General features: G+C 33.6%; 1 long non-coding RNA gene across 1 annotated transcript; it reads left to right on the forward strand.

Annotated features, from left to right (window-relative positions):
- The first annotated feature begins 1,602 nt into the window (after positions 1-1,602).
- On the forward strand, positions 1,603-21,433 carry LOC128159963 (uncharacterized). Its single transcript, XR_008240215.1, has 4 exons — positions 1,603-1,724; positions 7,882-8,310; positions 20,823-20,893; positions 21,015-21,433. It is a non-coding gene; the product is annotated as an uncharacterized LOC128159963 (long non-coding RNA).
- The last annotated feature ends 1,873 nt before the right edge of the window (positions 21,434-23,306 follow it).

Genomic DNA, 23,306 nt, shown 5'->3' on the forward strand with positions numbered 1-23,306 from the left:
TTTCCAATTTGTAATGTATTGTCCAATTCTTTTTATCAATGATTATTTTAATACTGAATCGTACATCTGCTAGAAATTTATAAATTTAAAAGATAATTATATAATATTTGAATGTATTGAGGTGATTAAATATGGTCAGGGTGTTCAAATCTGTCATGAAGCCTTTCTTGCTATATTGGATTTGATCCCTCTTGACCGTTTTTATTCTCCTCACAATTCTCGAAGCATGATTTCTTTATCCTTAAAACAATTTTCTAGTTTTTGTCAGCATTTAAATTTGATTAAATTTGAGAATAAATTATCCATATTGATTTAAATATTTATCATTATTTCTTTTTCTGATTCGAGTTGCATAGCAACATATTAAAATCATTAAATTTCTCTAACACAAATTTTAACACATAACATTAAATCTACTGTCCACCATATTTCAGTTCACAGAAAATATCAATTTCCATATTTTTTTTTGCTCAGAACAATGCAGATACCATAAACTAGCGTCTTACATGTCGCGCTTGCGTTTTCGTCCATCTCAAAAAAATGCTTTGTCCATTCCGTTAAATAACCTCATTCATTTGCGAAATGACGGTAGGAAATTTTTCTCTTCAACGGAAACATATATATATCAAATGCCAGGTCTTTGTCGAAACTAATTGTGCTGGGTTAAAAAAGCAACTAGAGCGTGTGTGCCTTTAACATATCCAATCCTTAACACAAAGGTCTTTTGAATTGAGTTTCCCTGTGTTACTTCGGTTGATTTCAGTTCAACTTGAATATTTCATACACTGTGTTTTTTTTTCAATAATACATATTGTATTGTACAAAAACTTGTGAAAAATAGCAAATTTCACAGTTAAAGTTTTTTCCAAGACTCATACATACTCTAATAAGATATTCTGGCGCTTTAGTTCTAATCCGTATACATTTTTGTACAGAAAAAAAATCTGTTTATGTCTCCACGGTAATCATTTGCATCAATTTCTTCAGCTGTCAAAAATTGCTGTCCACCGAATGTCCGATCACAACCGAATAGACGCGTTGAGCAGTGTGTTGTCCGAGTGCCCTAATACAAAAGAAACAAACCTGCGTACCCTTTATGTATTCAAACAAAATAAAACGATAAAGCACCTTTCTCACAATCGCGCTTCCTTTTGAACTTTTGAATTTGCTATTTACTTCTGAGGTAAAACGTTTTAATTCATGTCGCAGGGTCTGTATGAATAAATAACGCTAAATCCCTTGTACTGATTTCAGCTATGCACTGGTTCATTATTTCGAAGATTCGCAGCAATGTTAAGGCGTCCCGATGCTAAAATACGGCTGGAAAACGATATTATTTGAATCATCGCAAAAATACTTTGACCGGCAGTATTGACTGACTTTTGAAACCGCAATTGATGAACTTAAACAACAGGTATCTTTCAATGTGAGCATGAAACAAAGTCTATGGTACGTAATCTTTCCTTTTTTACCTTTGTTGTACATTTTTCCGAGAAGCAAGTAATATTGTGTAAAAAATAGAGAAAAACCACGTGTGGCTGTTGAAACGTAAACACGTAGTAGACCGTCATGCTTTGCGATTGATTGTCACGTGTTAAATAATGCTATTCATATAAGGTAGTGTACCCGATCTGTTTAAGGGTTTAATAAGAGTTTAATAAACAAGAGGGAGACGGGTCTTTGGGGAGTAGGACGGATTCAGCTTAAAACAAAGCTGAAATCAAGTAAGTTTATTGTCACCTTATATTTGAAACAAATCTTAACTTTCGTTTGGATCTACTGAATCATATGGACAAAGTATGATAAAACTTTTTAAGGTTAAATTAAGCACTTTATAATACGTCGGTCAACAGCTATTGTTGATAAAAGACAACTAGGGACTTAAAATACTCAAATGCTTTCAAAATTCGTATAATTCATGAATATACTGAGTTTTTACATTGTTATGGTATGGATTTTGAAGAAAAAAAAATCTTAGAAATATATTGTAACGGCATTATATCGTTTTAATGATAATATCTTTTGTTTTACCAAAGGGAAATAGAAGCTTTGTCTGTGATATTTTACAAAAAGAACAAAAATATGAACTTCAACGTCTCCAATTATAAGGATCGCATTTCATTTCAGGCAATTTCGATATTTTTAATCAATTTATTGTTAAATGTTGATACGTTAAAATGGGAGGCTATTTTGAATTTTATTTTAGTTTTTTTTAACCAAAGGCATCGTGTCTATGCAGTACTTGTTAGATTTAATTCAACCATACTTTCCAACTGAACATGCATATAATCTTAGGTCTAATGGCAATTTTTACTCTCTGCCACTATGTCGGACTACTTCTTATTACAATAGCTTTATTCCGTCTACAATTAAGTTATGGAATAATCTTGATACAGAAATAAAACATTCATCATCTTTGTCTATTTTTAAGTCAAAACTCAAAACCAAAATATACCCAAAGCTTGCAAACACTTTGGCAATAGGAAAGAAAATATTATTTTATGTCAATTACGTAATAAAGCTAGCAATTTAAATGCTCATTTATGTAAGGATTATTTTTTAATTGATGATAGTCAATGTACAAACTGTGGGTCCGAATCTGAAGGTAATATACAGTTTTTTCTTAAGTGTCCAAGATACATTCAACAAAGAGTTATACTTTTTAATCAATTTGATAACATTAGTGTACCTTTTCATATTAATTATATTCTTTGTGGTAGTTCTGACTTTTCATACAACTTAAATTGTAAAATCGTTTCTAATGTTCACAGTTATGTTATAGTTTCTAAGCGTTTTTGACTTTTTTTACTTATTAGTTCTTTTTTTTTAAAATTACTGTTTCTTTCAAAGGGGCTGGATCATGACACAAATATTCTATGTCTGTCTGTCGGTATGAATGAATGAGGTGATGGGTTTATAAATGTATAGGAATGAATGTGTTCATGTTTATGCTAAACAACAAATTAACTTACAATTTATAATCATATAACAACAGTCAAGCTATTTGTTATTATCGAATTATCCTTTGTCTTGTATACAAACAATATCAATAATATATCACTCTGTAAACTGGTAAATTATACTATATTCTAAATTCTATGATTATTTCATAACACCACTTCTTTACTTTGTATTCTGGAGAGGGTTTATATAGGCTTTGCCTGTTGCCTAATCCATTTGATTACTCAATAAAATATGTTTAAATAAGGAATTATCCATATTGATTTCAATATTTATCATTATTTCTTTTTCTGATTCAAGTTGCATAGCATCATATCAAAATCATTTCTTTAAATTTCACTAACACAAATTATAACATTATATCTACTGTCCAACATATTTCAGTTCACAGAAAATATCAATTTCCATTTTTGGGGGGGTCAAAACATTGCAGATAACATAAACTAGCATCTTAATTACATGTCGTGCTGCTTACGTTTTCATCCATAAAAAAAACGTTTTGTCCGCCCCGCTAAATAACCTTTTGCGAAATGACGGCAGGAAATTAACATGATTATATCAAATGCCAGGCCAGGTCTTTGTCGAAACTATTCGCGCTGTGTTTAAAAGCAAATAGAGCGTGTGTGCCTTTCACATATCCATTCCTAAACACAAAGGTCATTTGAAATGTGTTTCTCCGTGTTTCTTCGGCTGATAAAGCGTTGAGCAGTGTGTCGTCCGAGTGCCCTAATAAAAAAGAAACAAACCTGCGTACCCTTTATGTATTCAAACATTATAAAACGATTAAGCACCTATCTCACGATCGCGCTGCCTTTTGAACGTTTGAATTTGCTGTTTACTTCTGAAGTAAAACGTTTTAAATCATGTCGCAGGGTCTTGTATGAATAAATAACGCTAAATCCCTGGTACTGATTTCAGCTATGCACTGGTTCTTTATTTCGAGGATTGTATATTAATAAATAAAACCTATAAGTACAAACACACTCACAATCAGTTACACAATTCAAACGCATTGTTGCAGTGCTTTAGAAAACACTCGCTGTTGTTTTAGAATAAAACACGGCAATTTGTAAAATAAAATAAAATAAAAATAAAATACGCAAAACAATTTTTGTAATGCATGCACGATCCCGCACATTGCAAGAATGACCACCCACAGTTCACGAACTATTTTACGCGATTGGCTTGTGAACAATAAAGTTGTAACCAATATGAACTTAATTCTTAACTTCTTGACAAAAAATTAAAATGAATCAATATTGTTTTTGACGTTTTTGATTTTTAAAATTCAATTTAGTATATGTAACACAAATGGAAAAACATATTACATGTTTGGATAAAAGTTTTCAAAAATTCAGATTCATCTTTGTATGCAACCTCACTTTTTTAATAAATTCAAAAATACATTAAAAATTAAAATTTTGCCCGATTGACTTCAGTTAGGTGATACACGCAATAATGAGAAGTATTTTTCTTTATTTATATGATATTATGACAGGCATATGTTCTTGTTTTATATGATATATTACAAATGTATTTCAATCTAATTAAAATCAGAACTTCCATCTGTTCCCCCGTTTTTGAAACGTTGCGTGAAACTTGTACTCATTGAAAACTGGGAAGCGGAGAATAGTTTTAATTTTGATTAATCTGTTATCCTTCGTATTTAATTTTAGTTAAATGTAATACATACAGTAGATTAAGAGGACTGTTTGACTTTACTCTGTCAATAATTGTTACGGGCATCTTAGGTCTTCATTTCTATACATGTACTTGTTTTAAAGTCACTAAATATTTCTAATCCATTTACAATTGCTAGATGTATGAAAAATTGCCACGACTTTATTCCGATATTTCTTTAGTTTCCTTTGTCGTTGTCTTGATTTAGGCTAGTTATTATTATTAAAAGCATTTTTTTAAAAATTTTTATTCATTATGCTTATGATCAATCTTTATTGCGTACTGTCGCCGATCAAACACCCCTGGTGAGTAGACGATGTTAATATACACGCAATTAATGATATGATAAAAAGTGAATTTCAGCTTAGAAATTTTGAAATCAACTGTTATAAAGTTTTCCGACACGGATTTTTATTCATTTAAATATTGATGATTTTTCTGCACTTGTTCGATACATAGATCACACCTACGCGTCTATAGTCAAAATATGACTATTGGTTTTCGTTATTCCGTTACATTATACATGTACAGGTAACATATTTCTTACGATATTCACACACCTGGATACACACAATAAGTTAATAGCTTTAATTTTAATTGCGATATTTATCATTTTGTTTGACAAGAGTCCGCACACAACTGTATGCATGCGATTTAGCTGACGTTTTGCAAATGCTGACTTTCCTGTTTATATTTCATTTACCTTTTTACTCACATACCTGTTGTAAACAGGACATGGAAACATACCCGGCAATCAACAAATGAATGTTAAAGTAACAAATATATTAAGAATCCATCTAGTAACAAAGATATAGGACAGCGAGGGAAAGAGACTCTGATCGCCAGCACATCAGTTATAACCATGAAGTCGGAAGAAAAATATTGTTGAATAATTTTTAAATAGGAACACTCTTCTAAGAAGGATTTAAGAAAACATAAAACTAAAACGTTTTCATTCGATAATTTACTTCTAGCTATAAAGGAGGAACAAAGTAACACGCGGCGCATGGCGTGACCTTAGATAAAATGTTCTATCGTTAAAATGACACGGACTCCTACGGACCCGGTTTAACGATAGAATTCGTCCTCGCTTCGAAGCAAATAAAACAATGATTCCTTTTAAAGGAATGATCGGCACTGATGATATATTGATAGCTAGAAGCAATCAACATGACAGTTATATCGTGCTGTATCTTGCCTAAATTTCCATATGATTGGTCTCAAATACCTACAATGTTACTCTTTCATAATCCCATTTTACCACATTAACGGTTTTTGCAACGAAATCGCTGCTACTTTTAATCACGTTTGAAAATTCGCTGTCGCCATGTTAACGATAAAATCATAGATATTCCAAGTGAGATTTCTGACAAAATGGCAGGCAAATTCAAACGCGTATTTTAACAAAATGCTCTGGTACGACTCATTAAATGGATATTTTGTTGACTAAACTACTTATGCATGCTCAAAAAGGTTTGTAATGTATAAAATTGTGTTTTTCCTCTGCAGATTATTTTAACAGACTTAAAATCGACTTTTAACAGACTTAAAATCAACGGGAAGCTGATCCGCTTCGCGGCTGCTACATTGCAAGCATATGGAACGAATTCTTACTGTGACCTGAGTGTAGCCTGGTCACGGTAAGGTTATTCTTTCTAGGCGTGACCTGTACTGTTATACTTAAACTGATTGACATGTGAAGCACGTAGAGACCTGAAATAAAATCCTTCTCAAATAGAAACCTTCAGCGAAATAATGAAGTTCAACCTTATAATTAACACACAGGTTTCTCTCTCTCTCTCTCTCTCTCTCTCTCTCTCTCTCTCTCTCTCTCTCTCTCTCTCTCTCTCTCTCTCTCTCATCACTTGATGCTATGAAAAGTCCAGTATGAACACAATGTTCATGACATTTCATGAAAATAATCAAAATAGTGTTACCACGAATTGTGTGATATCATTGGTACATTTTAGCATGTGTTATTTATTCTCTTATAAAAATATTTGGCAAAATATTGCATTTATCTGATCAGCGATAACTTCCTCCGTATCCATCAATATACATTAGTAAATTAACCGTAAATGGAAGTTGCACACATTTGCACGGTGCGGTAGGGAGTTTTTGGCAGTTTTTGGGCGGGTCTTGCATAAATAATCTCGCACACTTTTTGTACGGTACGGTTTGTTTTGTGAAGGGTACAGTTCGCTTTGTGAACGGTGTCGTATAAGTTAAGGTCCGGTCCGTAAAATGGTCCGGCCGGACCTTTACTGTTAACATTTAAGGTCCATCTTTCACCTATAAGAAAAGGTCCTACCCATAGTAACTTTTTTTTATTCTTTTTGCTCATGTATCTAAAATAAGTCTTTGTTTATATAAACCAGTCGGCCATTAGCGTATGGTACATCACAGTATAGCCGTATCACTAAATTATTTTGTGAAATATTAAATATTGATAGCGGATTAGATTTTGACAAATTGTTTACGAATCTGAAAGTATTTTTACAAAATTTTTTCAATAGAAATATCATACTATGATTGCGCTCAAAGAACTTATTTGTCCTTGACCAGACATTTGACGTTGCATTTGCCACGTTTTATAACCCTGAATTATCTCCTCCTCTTCCTGTCGCGCTTTTCCCTGTACAGAAAGAGTAGACAAGAGACAGCTTCCAGATGACTACTATTTTATTCAGATATAACAATTCATTCGGATTAAAACTCCACAATATAATATAATGTAAATGAATAACAATAAACATTGCTTACAAAAACTCTGAAAATAAAATATTATAATTACTTGAGCTCCCTGAATCATTCCTGTTAACTTTTATTAGAAACGCGCAAGTATCTTAATATGATCTTACCTGCACAAAAAGAGGAGGCAAAAGACAGCTTCCAGAAGAATACTGGATAGCTGCTTTTCCCGCACCTCCTTTTTATACGCACGGATACTGTATCTCAAATCTCCGAACCTTATAAGTACATGAGCTCAAGTCCATATCAATGTTCTGACGCACCCTGGTCAGCCGTAGCATTTTATTGATAATTTCGGCGCAGGCAGGTTCATCACTGGACTTAATTACCCACTTTTCCATGAATATAAACAAATGCAATTAAACCAATTTCTGTAGTATTTTCATTATGTTAGAAATAATAATAAAATTCTTTGTCAGTTTTGAAGTCTAGGCAGTAAGTTTTTTTTTTTTTATCATAAACCTTTAATTAGTTCTATTACTGTTGCAGGTGTTTTCTTTACCAAGGCACCGTGTGGGATTTTTGATGAAGGACTATTCGCACATGAGGATAATTATGCTTTGCTGTTCGACTGCCAGAACTTTACAAGCTTTATTTGAATTTTTGTATAAATTTATACATATTTAGTTATTTTATTGACGCAACCTGATCCGCGAAAACTCAACCCAGTGATTGTGCCAAAAAGTCAAATTCAATGGCTTAAAATATTGACTACGAACGATTAGCTCAAGAAATTTCAAGAATACAAAGAACAACACCAGAAAATGTAACTGATCTATCCAACAACAGTAAAGTGAAACTTCAATATTCTTCGAGAAACTTTCAGGATGCGAAATCTGCCTCTTCTATGAGAAATGATGCAACGCAGGAGAATCCAATGGTCTATAATGAGTACACAACTTTTAGAGAATACTGCAAGTGAGTCAGTAGGCAAAAAACAGTACTTTTGTAAATTCTAGCCATGTCATTTCATTGTCAGAGGGGATTTCTCTTGCCGCTTCAGTGCCATAACCCATACATTTAAAAGCCAAACTCTGATCCAGTGACTTTTTAGGTCACCCGATTGATGCAAGTGACCTAAAAACCTTCTTCTTGACCTCAAATGAACTTGAATTGCAACGTTCATCATATTTAATAGCCTACATGTAAAAGCACACTATACAATGAAGCGCATTGAAGCGGTGAACGTTTCGTCTGAATGGAATGTTCTAGACTTTGTTGAATGTAATAATCTCACAAAGGTGAACAAAAAATGACTCAAACCTAGCAGAATTGTGAGCTCTGTGTCTTGTTTATAATTCTACGATTGACACTGAAATTTTGGTCGATCATTAGACATTAACTAATATATGACGCCCCTTCCTTATACGATGAATTGTATAAATTCTTTATCAATTTTGATAGGTTTTCAGACACGAGTAAAATAGACGACACCGTTAAAACAGTTTCCAGTTCTGACACATTTCTTCTACGGGGATACATTAAGAAAATATTAGAGCGGAAAATCATTCTGATTTGTAGCCATTTGTTTTTTAGATAAAAATGAAAAAAAATGAGTCGGGCCTTAGTAAAATATTCAATACATTGATTATAATAGCTCTTTAACATATCGCGTGACAATATTTTGCAATCGAGTGGATTCAGGTTATGAGGTTATTCAGGTATATTTACATCATCCAGTGTCTTTGTCTGTGATCGATAACACTGGGTATCGATTTTGTACTATATAACCCATAATACAAATGAAGGCAAATTGAGGCGCCGGCGGGGTTTGCTTATTTATAATTAAAGATTAAATTGTACGATGGCTTAAAATTATATAAATATAAGTAATAAGGAATATTATGAGGTGATCATTTCGGTCAGGGCGTGATCAAATCTATTATAAAGCCCTTCGGGCTTTATTTGGTTTAAAGAAATAAAATGCAGTAACTATTATGATATATTAAAAGAATACAATAACTAGTAGCTGAGGTATATGCTCTCTTAAATTCCGACCGCTTTATAAAATTGGGGGGGGGGGGGGGGGGGGGGGCAGCACGAAAATAAAACAAATCGGAAGTTAACTCTAACAGTGTACCCCTAACAAAAGTTTAGTTTTTTATCTTGCACAAGGGATTTTCATATTAAATTTGTTTGCAAAAATAAGTGTAAAATTCGGATACTTTACAGAATTTTTTTTTGTTATTCTACCGAGGGGCCATACGGCACAATATGGCACAAAGTCATTGTCATTGTTGCTCAGGTGAGCGATGTGGCCCCATGGGCCTCTTTTTGGTTACGGTAATTTACTGAAAACAAAAATCCAGAAACTACATGTAGAGTCAGTTGAATGTATCTGTGTCTGTTCCAAGTTTAATTTGATAAAATAGTATTTGAACTTATCACAATTAAATATATGCAATGTTATTTCAAAGTCAACATAACGTTCTGAATATTTGACGACACCGATTAAAATTCGCTACAAATGTCTTTTGTCAACAAGAAATTGGGTAAATATTCAAGTGTTGAAGTGCTACATGTATACCTGTATTACAGTTTACACAAATCTAGATTTGCTACATTGTATAATTTAAGAAAAGCGACTCCCATATTTCAGGATGATTAGGACTACTGAATATTATTGATTGATTATTTGAAAAAAAAATCCACGTGCATTTCGTTAAAATCACAATATCCATGTACTAGATATATATAAATAAAAAAATGTAAAGTTCATGGATCTACCACCCCGAGTGCCATAGGCGGAGCCAAATAAACTTCTACACATGTGTTGAAAAACTGAATGCATTGCAATGATGTTTATGAAGCCCTCTACCAAAATTGTGAAATTCATGGCCCCTGGGTCAGGGTTTTAGGGCCTGGCTACAAATGTATTGGGTGGGACCAAAATGGCCAGTTACTAAAAATAAATTAAATATTAGAGAATCTTCTCTACTCCCATATACATTTGATAAAAAACTAAATGCATGTTATAATGTTTTGAATCCCTCTAATTAAATTGTAAAATTCATGACCCCAGAGACAGAAGTTCACCCCATTAGGTGGGGCTAAGATGGTCATTCAGTAAAAATATATTAAATCTATAATTTATAAAAAATGTTCTTAATCCCCAGTGTGTGTGTGTGTGTGTGTGTGTGTGTGTGTGTGTGTGTGTGTGTGTGTGTGTGTGTGTGTGTGTGTGTGTGTGTGTGTGTGTGTGTGTGTGTGTGTGTATGTGTGTGTGTGTGGGTAAAATTAATGGTAATAATGTTCATGAAGCCCTTTACCAGAATTGTAAAATTCATGGTTCTTCTGTACTATCACAGTTTTGGGGAAAAAAATCATGCATCATTATTCTGTCCTTAATGCCATGAAGTTAAATGGTTAGATGTGTGGTCCCCAGATTAAAGATATCATGAAAGCCTTTAACAAGAGTATAGGTAAAGGATTGTAACAGTCAATTAATGAAGGTATCGTCCCTTGCTTATTCATATTTAACAATTAATCAAAATGTAAAATAATGTTATAAATCATTGTAAAATAATGTTATTAAGAAGTTAAAAGAGTAAGGCAAGTTTTTTAGCTATTTAAAAAGAAATAAACCAGTTTTTAAGACTTTTTAAAGACAATTATAAAGTTTTTAAATCAGTAAATTAAAGATTGGCTAGCCAAAATATTGTGGTTTGGTATGTGTACAATAATTTTGGAAGAAGAAAACATATTGATGTAAACATCAAATAGGCCGCAAAAAAGATAATTTTTGAATGAATCATCATTCGTTGTTTACGTGAACAAGAGGCCCATGGGCCACATCGATCACATGAGGAAAAATAGGTATGATAAAATCAGCTTAATGGAGTCATGATACAAACTATCTGGTCAATATACAATAATACAGACCCTGAAACGTACTACTACACCACACGCTCGCTGCACGCTCGCTACACGCTCGCTAAACGGTTCACACGAAACGCTGAACGGTTTACACGAAACGCTGCACGCTTTGCCCGAAACGCTAAACGATTTACACGAAACGCTGAACGGTTTACACGAAACGATTCTCGCACGAAACGATTTGCTCGCTTTTCACACGCTTTGGACACGCTTTTATCCTGATCGATTCGGGTCCTCTCGGATTTTTACCCTGCCTCTGTTAGTAAAAATCAATTTCAAGAAAACATGAAATAATAGAAATACTGATATTAGAAACATATATGTACATACGTATTGAATTGATTTATTAATTAATTTGGTACTTATATTTAAAGCAAAAAATTATTTATTCACAGAATTAGCCAAAAATATTACTTCTATAAATATATTTATTGCTCAAAAGAAATATCCATGATTCTTATTAGTCCCGTAAATAATAAAAATTCCAGAGAAAAAAGTTACCGTAACACAATATTTAAATACGAAAAATAAAATCCGTATGATTACAAACTGAAATCGGTATTTCAGTATTCGGCGGGATTTGTTTTTTCTTCTCACATTAATATTTTTATTGGTTTCAGAGAATACGATGTAAAAATACTAACTGTAAATAAACCTGTAATTATTTACATTGATAATTTGGTTTTTCAGTATTCGGCGGGATTTGTTTTTTCTTCTCACATTAATATTTTTATTGGTTTCATAGAATACGATGTAAAAATACTAACTGTAAATAAACCTGTAATTATTTACATTGATAATTTTGAAAGTTATGTAAAATAAAATTAGTCACATAAGTTAGAAAAATGCTATAAAACAACCGATTGATTTTTTTTATGTCGAATCATTCGCGTAAATAAATGTTCCGTACATAATATCACAGAGAAAATCAATGTATGAAACAATAAAGAAAGTTGTCATTACTATTTTGGATTTCGGAAAGAACAAAAATTAAAAAATATTCGTATACATAACCGGCGCCCCGCATAACGGCGTACAATATTTCTATCATAATCTATTTGAATTAAATTCCATGCATATATATTCCCATAATAATTAATTGCATGTGTACATTTTAGGAAAATTTCAGTGTGTTAATAACTTGTTGTTTTCCGTTATCAGTGTTTAAATAATTAAAATAATAACTTGTAGAAATATTTTTAATCGGGATTCAGAAGAATTTACTTCCCGCATTTCATAGAAATGAACAGAATATTTTCTTTCTATGTTTACATTTAATTTTGTTTAAATTAATGTTAAATAATCTATCATTGAAATTGTGTGCATCATCAAATACTGATTCCGACTACCTTGAAGTCATTAAATTTCTATTGGCTATTGACAAAAAAAGAGACGCGTGACCATCCAATGAAAACGAATACACAGAGTTTGATTGACAGGTTCAGCCAGGTGCAGGTCTTACCCGATGTCAGAGGTTATGTGTACTGGTTGTACACGGCCGAATAGTCTCAGTAACTAGTCTTCTTTCAATACGCGTACTTTTCTTTTGTTTGTTAAAAATTAATTCAATTTTGTAAAAAGATAAGTATATAATTTCTTATATATTTTTTTCACGAGAATATCTCAAAGGAGTTTTGCTAATCAGTTTAAAGTAATGTTTAACACGAGCGCTATTTTCAAACAATTAAATTGTCAGAGAGTTCCGAATGAAATCTGATGAACGTTTCACACGGTTCTCGCACGCTTTGCCCGAAACGATTTACACGCTTTGCCCGAAACGCTGCACGCTTTGCACGAAACGCTAAACGGTTTACACGAAACGCTTCACGATTCACACGAAACGCTAAACGGTTTACACGAAACGCTAAACGGTTTACACGAAACGTTTCTCGCACGAAAGTCGCACGCTTTTTTGGTGTAGTAGTACGTTTCAGGGTCTGTACATGTAGATCCTGTATAAATAAAATTCATTTTCCCCCTGGATATTCTTATGTATATAATTATTAGTCCCTTTTCTAACAGGATTATTTTATAGTCATAGCACATGTTGAGTATTGCAGTTCTCGAAAAGATCCTTAACGATTGTTTATATATGGGATATAAACCTACATCAAACTCTTAATCTTCTTGGGAGGATAAAGAATTGTCCTAGGGCCAAAGTCTTATAACAATTATAAAGAATCATCTGGCTGATTAGTTTCTGAGAAGAAGGTTTTTAAAGATTTACTCAATACATTCCAATGTTAAATTTAGACCCCCTATTGTGGCCCCACCCTACCCCTTGGGATTAGGATTTTCACAATTTTGCATCTACTCTACCTGAGAATTCTTCCACACAAGTTTCAGCTTTCCTTTCTTATTAGTTTCTGAGAAGAAGGGTTTTAAATATTTACCCTATACATGTATATTCCCATATAAGACTTTGACTCCCCATTGTGGCCTTACCCTACCCCCAGTAATTACGATTTTCACAACTTTGCATCTACACTACCTGACAATGCTTCCACTAAAGATTCAACTTTCGTGGCTGATTAGTTTCTGAGAAGAAGATTTTTAAAGATTTACTCCGTAAATTCCTATGTAAAGCTTTGACCCCCCCCCCCCCCATTGTGGTCCCACCGTACCCCCAGGGATCACGATTTTCACAACTTTGAATCTACACCACCGGAGGATGCTTCCCCACAAGTGTCAGCTTTCCTGGCTGATAAGTTTATATGAAGAAGGTTTTTAAATATTTACTCTATATATTCTTATGTAAAACTTCGGACCCCCCCTCCCATTGTGGCACCCTATCCCCAGAGGTTATGATTTTCACAACTTTGAATCTACACTACCTGTGAATGCTTCCGCACAAGTTTCAGTTTTCCTGCACTACCGGAGGATGCTTCCCCACAAGTGTCAGCTTTCCTTGCTGATTAGTTTATAAGAAGAAGGTTTTTAAATATTTACTCTATATATTCTTATGTAAAACTTCGACCCCCCCCATTGTAGTCATGATTTTCACAACTTTGAATCTACACTACGTGAGGATGTTTCCACACAAGTGTCACCTTTCCTGGCTTTATGGTTCTTGAGAAGAAGAGTTTTGAAAATTTCTTAAAATGTTTCATTAATTTCTAATTATATCCCTTTGAAAAAGGGTATGGCCCTTAATTTTCACAACCATGAATCACGTTTAAGATGATTTGTGCCAAGTTTTGTTGACATTGGCCCAGTTGTCTACACTACCTGAGGATGTATTCACATTAAGTTCAGCTTTCCCGGCTGATTAGTTTTTGAGAAGAAGCTTTTTAAAGATTTACTCTATATATTCTCATATTAAACTTTGACTCCACAATGTGACCTTACCCTACCCCCAGGGATCACGATTTTCACTTTGAATCTACACTACCTGAGGATGCTTCCACACAAGTGGCAGCTTTCCTGGCTGATTAGTTTCTGAGAAGAAGATTTTTAAAGATTTACTCTATATAATCCTATGTTAAACTTTGACCCCCCTTTTTGGTCCCACCGTACCCCCAGGGATCACGATTTTCACAACTTTGAATCTACACTACCTGATAATACTTCCACACAAGTTTCAGTTTTCCTGGTTGATCAGTTTCTGAGAAAAAGATTTACTCTATATTAACTCTATATATTTCTATGTAAAACTTCGACCCCCAATTGTGGCCCCACCCTACCCCCGGGGTCATGGTTTTCACAACTTTGAATCAACACTACCGGAGGATGCTTCCCCACAAGTGTCAGCTTTCCTTGCTGATTAGTTTATAAGAAGAAGGTTTTTAAATATTTACTCTATATATTCTTATGTAAAACTTCGACCCCCCCCCCCCCATTGTGGCCCCACACTACCCCCGAGGGTTATGATTTTCACAATTTTGAATCAACACTACCGGAGGATGCTTCCACACTGGTTTCATTTTTCTTGGCTGATTAGTTTTTAAGAAGATTTTAAAAGATTTACTCTATATATTCTTATGTAAAACTTCGACCCCTCCCCATTTTGGCCCCACACTACCCCAGGGGTCATGATTTTCACAACTTTGAATCTACACTACCTGAGGATGCTTCCACACAAAGTTCAGCTTTCCTGGCTGATTAGTTTCTGAGAATATTTTTTTAAAGATTTACTCTATATATTCTTATGTAAAATTTCGACCCCCTCCCCACTGTGGCCCCACACTACCCCTGGGGGTCATGATTTTCACAACTTTGAATCTACACTACGTGAGGATGCTTCCACACAAGTTTCAGCATTCCTGGCTTTATAGTTCTTGAGAAGAAGAGTTTTGAAAATTTCTTAAATTTTTTCATTAATTTCTAATTATCTCCCCTTGCAAAAGGGTGTGGTTAATTATCACAACCATGAATCACGTTTGAGATGATTTGTGCCAAGTTTGGTTGAAATTGGCCCAGTAGTTCGTTCCTGAGAAGATGTTGAAAATGTGAAAAGTTTATGGACAGACGGACAGACAGACAGACAGACGGACACGGACGACAGACAAAATGTGGTCAGAAAAGCTCACCAGAGCTTTCAGCTCAGGTGAGCTAAAAACTCACCACAAAGAAGAAATTAAAAAGTTGGGTGTACTATTTTTTATGGACATTTTAATATATATTTAGCAACACGTCTCGAAGTTTAACATTTTAATATTAGTATTAGGAACCGAGTTCGTTATTTACTGTAAGCATTTCTTACGGTAAGTGTATGACCATCGCCATATATGTAGTATAAAGTAATGGAGAACACATTGATTTGTACATTTATCTAATACAAAGTTCAACTCATCATTATTACCTTGGAGACACATACAAAGTCATTTTATTTGACGCAGAACATAGAAATTCAAATATATTATTTAAAATAAATTCATGCCATTCAGGTCTTTACACTACTGGCTCTAAAAACCCCTGTCCGTATGAAAATCCCCTGTCTTCCCCTGTCACCCCCTGTGTTTTCACTGTCATCCCCTGTACATCCCCTGTGTGTCACTGTACAGAGCCCCTGTATACCCTGGCATCCCCTGTGCGCTCCTGTACACATCCCACTGTGTGCCACTGTAAGTCCCTGTCACCCCCTGTACGCCCCTGTCATCCCCTGTAAGCCACTGTATACCCCTGTGCGTGCCCCTGACATCCCCTGTACGGCTTTTGACTGTTGTTTTTTTTAATATTATCGTCTTATTTCAACTATTGAAATCACATGTGTTATATTTTGAGCTATAAGTCAATATTTGAACTCAACAACAGCGCCGAATCACAAGACACACTGTTATCGTAATTTAGAAATCACATGTTTTAGTTGATAATTTTTTGATACTTCAATAATCATGCTAGCAACTAAACATTTGAGATGCACCGGGTGGTAAAAATATTTTTTATATTAGGTGTGCAAGCCCTCAGGGCATGTAGTCCTTTAGAGCTCGGGAACATCGCAACTCCCTAATGTTTGAAAAACAGACATAACAAATACAACATTGAGTGAATTATTCATTTTTGTAAATTGTCTACAGATATATGTACAATTTACTTATGAATATCTTTTAAAATCCTATGAATCATATGATTCTTGATAATAAACAACACACTAGAAACTAAGATCAAGCGCGGCACATGGTTTTGGATTTTGTATACATCTAAACATATATGAGCGATTAAAACCAAATCAGTTGGAATGTAGAATTCATAATCAGCTATGTGACGATAGTGTACACTTTTCCTCCTTTTTTTAAGTTCTTGGTTATACCTTTATTAATTTCCCGTGCATAGCAAAATAAAGTTTCAATAGCTTATATAAGTTTGCCTAAGAAATTATTTTAGCATGTTTGTTCAATACGTTTCTGACCGGCTTATTGGACACTTGAATTGAATTTAAACTGATGATTTACCCTAACAATCAATTTCATTAATTTCCAAACTCTAATTGTCATATTAACTCTTTTTACTGCAAAGTGGATGATATCAAAGATAATTTAATTAATTGCCCGCCAAGGTCAGAAAATATAAATGTGTTTTGTATACATGTAGGAGAGAGAGAGAGAGAGAGAGAGAGAGAGAGAGAGAGAGAGAGAGAGAGAGAGAGAGAGAGAGAGAGAGAGTTTGGGTTGATTTTGAATTAAATTTATTAATTATATATTTTACCCGGGAATTAATTTCCTAATAAGTAAACATGCAATCCAAATTAATTTTCATAATCAAATTTCTATAATTATTTAGATTAACTTAGAGCTGTCAAATTGATTTTTAATTCATCAATGTTTTATACTTCACCAGATCATTTGATCAAAAAACTTGAAGACACATGATTAACATACTAGCTGATTGAAGCTACAGTTTTCAAAGGAGAGGATGTTGACATTATTTCACTCGGTCAGTGATTATATAATAGCTACTGTACACAGCCCTTCTTGACAACATGCAGTTCACGGTATCGAGATAGGGAAAAAGAGATGATAGACACACGTGTACATGTATATATACACACACTTCCTCAGATCTGAATGGTCGGTCAGTGATCATATGATAGCTATATACTGTATACAGCCCTTCTTTACAATTTGCAGTGCACGGTAGCGAGATTAAGAACAATGAGGTGACAGACATACGTGTACTTGTATATACACACACGTCCTCAGGTCTGGATGCTCGGTAATGCTACACAATAATGCAATAATTTAAATAACCCTTATGACCTTTTTCCCAGTCTGTCAAAGAAAGAAACAAGAAATTGAAAATTTCACTTTTTCAGTTCTGAGAATATCAAACATGAAAAGATTGAAGAGCTTTAAATTCAAAACATTATTTGGCACAGTGATATTTATTAAAACTGTACATTGCTATTATTTATATTTCATTTTTCTGATCCGAAACCCTGACCATTGTTTAAGATAATGCATGTGTGTATAATTAAATGGTACCCCGTTACCGGCATTTACATACAGTCATGCATTAAATAATTCATTAACGGTATCATTGCTCAACAGTGTATATGCATGTGGACAATTCTATACAATAATGCATATAAATAACTAAACTGGAAAATGCACACTAGCTGATAGAAGTTGAAAGTGTCAATGGACCGGTCTAATCCCCCTTTCCGAAAAAAATCAACTCTCTCTCTCTCTTTCTCTCTCTCTCTCTCTCTCTCTCATGATTTATAAAAAAAACAATACTGACAGCAATTATTCGCGATCTACATGAACTTCATAAAGGCTGTTTAATTCTATGCATCATTACACTGGTCAAAACAGTCAAAATATTGGTCATCATTTCATCATTTCGATCGGTGTGTGGTTATCTGCACGTGCTGATCATGTTGTGTTATTATGCGCTTTATCTCGGTCAGGTTACATTGCACAGAACATTGCAGATTTCACATACTCCTCCACTTATTTTTCTTTCTTTCTTTTTTCCTTTTTTTTTTTTTTTTTTTTTTTTTTTTTACAAATTACATAACACGGTCATTTGTTTAAATGCATGTAATAAAATGAGCGGTTTATCGGTATACATGTATATCTTGATTTGTGTCAATGTTGAATCAAAATTATCCACGTTTGTAATAATATTGCCCTTTATGAAATGCAAAAAAAACCAAGCACCGTCTAATACATGAATGCTAAATATAAATTTTTAAAATTCCGAATTAATTAAAAGCTATTTATTTACTTAGCGAGCAGTTAAAGACCGTACAGGGGATGTTAGGGGCATTCACATGGGTAAACAGTGGCTTACAGGGGATGAGAGGGGTGTACAGGGGGTGACAAGGGCTTACAGTGGCACACAGGGGTTGTGTACAGGGGCGCACAGGGGATGCCAGGGTATACAGGGGCTCTGTGCAGTGGCACACAGGGAATGTACATGGAACGACAGTGAAAACACGGGATGACTGGGGAAGACAGTGGATTTTCATACGGACAGGGGTTTTTAGAGCCAGTAGTGTTAGTATTTCAGGTCTTAAGTATGTCCCGTATACAGATCTCGATACATTACTTTGAAAAGAATGAACAGTTCCAAAATTGTTCAAATAGACTTTAGTCTCGATTAAAAACGCACCTGACACGACAGTCTATTATCTACTTTACATTTAGAAATAAAACAAAAAATAAGTAATATTTTCTCAAGGCTTAAAACATATTTCTACATGCAAATTTACTTTAAATTCATAAAAATAAACATCACATTAATTCGATAAAAAAATAAACCATCCTTTAGAAACGCAGTTACACTATCTAAATGTATATAAAATAACGGAATAAATACCAGATGGTGTCATTGAATGAATGGTTGATAACAGAACAGGTAAAATATGAGAATTGATACAACAAAATAACTTATCAGTGGTTTTTGTTTTCGTAAAAATGTTCTGGGGGGTTGTCTTTCTTGCCCCTGACGATGGACAGATTGATTGTTGTTGTTGTAGTTTTCACTAGAGGTACTGTGAGCAAGCTCACAAATGATACCCCCCCCCCCTGCTAAGAAAAAAATCATAACTCAAGGATTTATCCGTCAATGTTCTACCAAGAACAACTGCTCTATTTAAAAAAAAAAGTTTTTGTATGAAGTTGCTTTCTGTAAATACTAGTACGTTTTAAGGACCACACTGTGAACTAGTTTTTGTAAGCTGATTGTGCTATCCAGTTTAAATAAAGGGCATTAGTATTATTATTCAATTTTTGGTATTAAGAGCTCGATTTCTTTCCACATAATTTAAAAAAAAAGATAAAATACCTTGGGGTGGGCCATTTTTAACGCGTCAGACTGGGATAAGATCTAACAATTAATTTTATGTGGCCACACCCAAGCAATTTAATTTTTGGTATTCAGAGCTCGATTTCTTTCCACATAATGTTAAAAAAAAGAAAAGATAAAATAACTTGGGACGGGCCATTTTCAACGGAGCAGACTGGGATGAGATCTAACAATTTATTTTATGTGACCACACCCAAGCAAGCTTTGAATCATATTTTACCCTCTAATTATTCAATTGATACAAGACATGACACGACCCAGACATGAAAGAAGCATTTTTCAAACAATGACATTGACATTGCCATGGTCAAGGTCATGACACATCTTCAGGTCATTAACAATTTAATTTTTCTACATAAAAGATGTAAACCGGACACAAATTTTCATGTTAATGACCTTGACCTTGCCAAAATGATCTTGTTTAAGGTCAGACACATCCCCAGGTCATTAGCAATCTTGTGTAAAGTATGAATTTCAAATGTTTCTCCGTAAGAGAGATAAAAACTGGACACGAATTTTGCACAGACCGACGGACGGACTGACAAGGTGATTCCTATATATCCCCCACTAATTATGTTTGCAGGGGGTATGCTAAAACATGTAGGTCCTATGCCGTCATCTTTAATTTATCTATGAAAACATATAAACATTGAAGTTATGTTGAAAGTTAACAAATATGGGACATTTTTTATCTAATGATATCCTAATGAGGTTAAATTAATGTCAATTTAACATATTGATAGATGGATTTGTCATGCAAGTTATCTTTTTGAAAAGATAAATGTATCTCTTATTTTTCACAGGTGTTCCAAAACTTGAACAAAGACAGTTGATGAGCACCATGCTTTAAAAAAGAGGATTTTTTTAAACAAATGTAAGGGCAATGGAAATTACCATGATTGTGAATTAAACGTACAGTTATAATTGTATTCTACTGTTTTAAATTATTTAGTTTTTCATTTTTTTCTAATTTATTAGTTGCTTACCTTTTTTAGGTGGGCAGGTCAAGTTCCATATCTTGACAGCACAATCGGAGACATCTGACATCCTGCTAAAATATATAAAAGAGGAAGTAATGTATGAATTAAGTTAAGTGATTATCATTTGCCCATGTAAATAAATTGAAGTGTCAACATAATTTGCTAAAGGAAATTTATAAGTTTACAGAGTATACGATCAGGCATGGTAGTGTATTTGTGTTAAAAGACATGTTCTATTTAAGTGTTGAGTCATTGCAATGTGCTTTTAGCTGTTAAACACCAAGGACACATGTAAACGGATAAAAGATGTTTTTATACATGTACCATGTCCTCTCACATTAGCCACACAGTTATAACGGGCCGACAGAAGGCGGTCTGTTATTCGACATACCTTTTAATTCTGAAACTGCATTTCTGCGGGATAGTTTTTTTTGTATAGAATTAATATGATGCTTATTTTTATGAATGAAAAGTTAATCTGCATGTAGAAACATGTCTTTATGCCTTTTGAAAATATTAACATTTTTTTGTTTTACTTGTAAATGCAAAGTAGGTCAAATACTGCAGTGTTAGGCATTTTTTATAAGGACTGTAGTATATTCGGAAAATTTCGGAGTTTTTCATTCTTTTCAAAACAATGTATAGGGATCGGTATACGAGACAAACTAAAGACCTTAAATACTAAAGACCTGAATAATATGAACTTTTATATGAATGATATATTTTAATTTCTATGTGCTGCTTAAAAAAAAAAATGACTTTGTATGTGTATATATTATATTTCCATGTGAAATGTAGTAGAAAAATGACATCCATATCAATTTTTACGCCCAAATGGTAAAGAACTGCACATTTTAATTGACCTGAAAATTTACTTGATTTTTTAGAATTCTTTTGAGAACCTCATGCAATTAAAAAATAATGTTTATCGTCATAAACTTAAGTGTAGATAAGATTTATGATTCCAATCAGGAAAAAAAACGGCTTATTTTTTACTTTTAAAATTGTCAATATTCTACCGGATGCGCATAATCTTACATGTGCCTTTAAAATAATTAATCCATTTCTGTTTTAATAAGTGGTCCCTTGAAATCTTATAAACTAATGCATTAAGTTTTAATTCAATACAATGCAAAAAAAAAAAAATCAAAGTGTTTGAAAATACATAATATTTAAGAGAATAATGATGAGTTGAACTTTGTATTATAATATTGTATAAATCATTGTCTTTTTCATTCCTTCATTCTATGGCAATGGTCATACAATTACCGTCAGTAACGAACTTGATTCTTAATAATAATAATAGTAAACTGTTAAACTTCATAAAGCGTTGCTGAAAATATACCGGTAATAAAATTTACCATAAAAATTAGTGCAACCAATTCGCTATTTTCTTCTTTGTGGTGTGTTTTTAAGTAAGCAACCAATGATGATTCATTTAACAATTATATTTTTTGCGGCCCATTTGACGCTTGCTTGATTTCTTGTTTTCCTAATAACATATTTATGTCACCGAATTCTGCATCCATTCTCATGCGTTTGCCGTTTACAATTTCACTCTATTTTATGTCACCTAAGTTACTCAGGCGTTAAGTGGCATATTGCAGTTGGTCTTAGTCCGTCGCGGTGCCTCTTGCGTTTTCCATCGTAGGTTTAAAAGTTTTTTTTTTTAAGTTCTTGAAAACCATTTGTTACCATGTTTGATATGAAGCATCTCTATGGTAAGAGGGATCTAAATTGTGATATTAATGGATTCATTACTCCAAGGACCTCACAGACTGGGTCAAATAAGCAAATAAACATTTTCAAAATTGTTCCTTCTACTACTAGATATATGGGAAAAAAAGTAAATGACTCGTTATGATGTCCACAAATCTCTAGAGCTGTTAAAATGTAAAACTCATAACCACCGGGTCAGGGGTTCAGACTCTAGGGTGGGGCCAATATGGCCCTATAGTAAAAATGTAAACTTTTCTCTACTTCAACATAGATTTGAGAAAAAACTTAATGTATTGTTATGATGCCCATGGACCCCTCTACGTTAATTAATGACTTAATGACTTAAGACAAAGATTCAGGTCCGACGGTTGGGCTAATATGGTCACATAGTAAGAATAAATTATTAATATTTTCTTCTGTACTATCACAGTCATGGGAGATAATCTCATGCACTATATTCATAATATCCTAATATCCAATTGTGAAATACACTGCGGTGCCATAGGACAGTTGCATTTGCATTTGGTGTGCATTATAAACGAAACTGACTATTACAGAAGATTGACCTTTACAAGACTGCAGGTGTCT

The sequence above is a fragment of the Crassostrea angulata genome, chromosome 8 (genome assembly GCF_025612915.1).
Source record: "Crassostrea angulata isolate pt1a10 chromosome 8, ASM2561291v2, whole genome shotgun sequence".
Classification (NCBI taxonomy): Eukaryota; Metazoa; Mollusca; class Bivalvia; order Ostreida; family Ostreidae; genus Magallana; species Magallana angulata.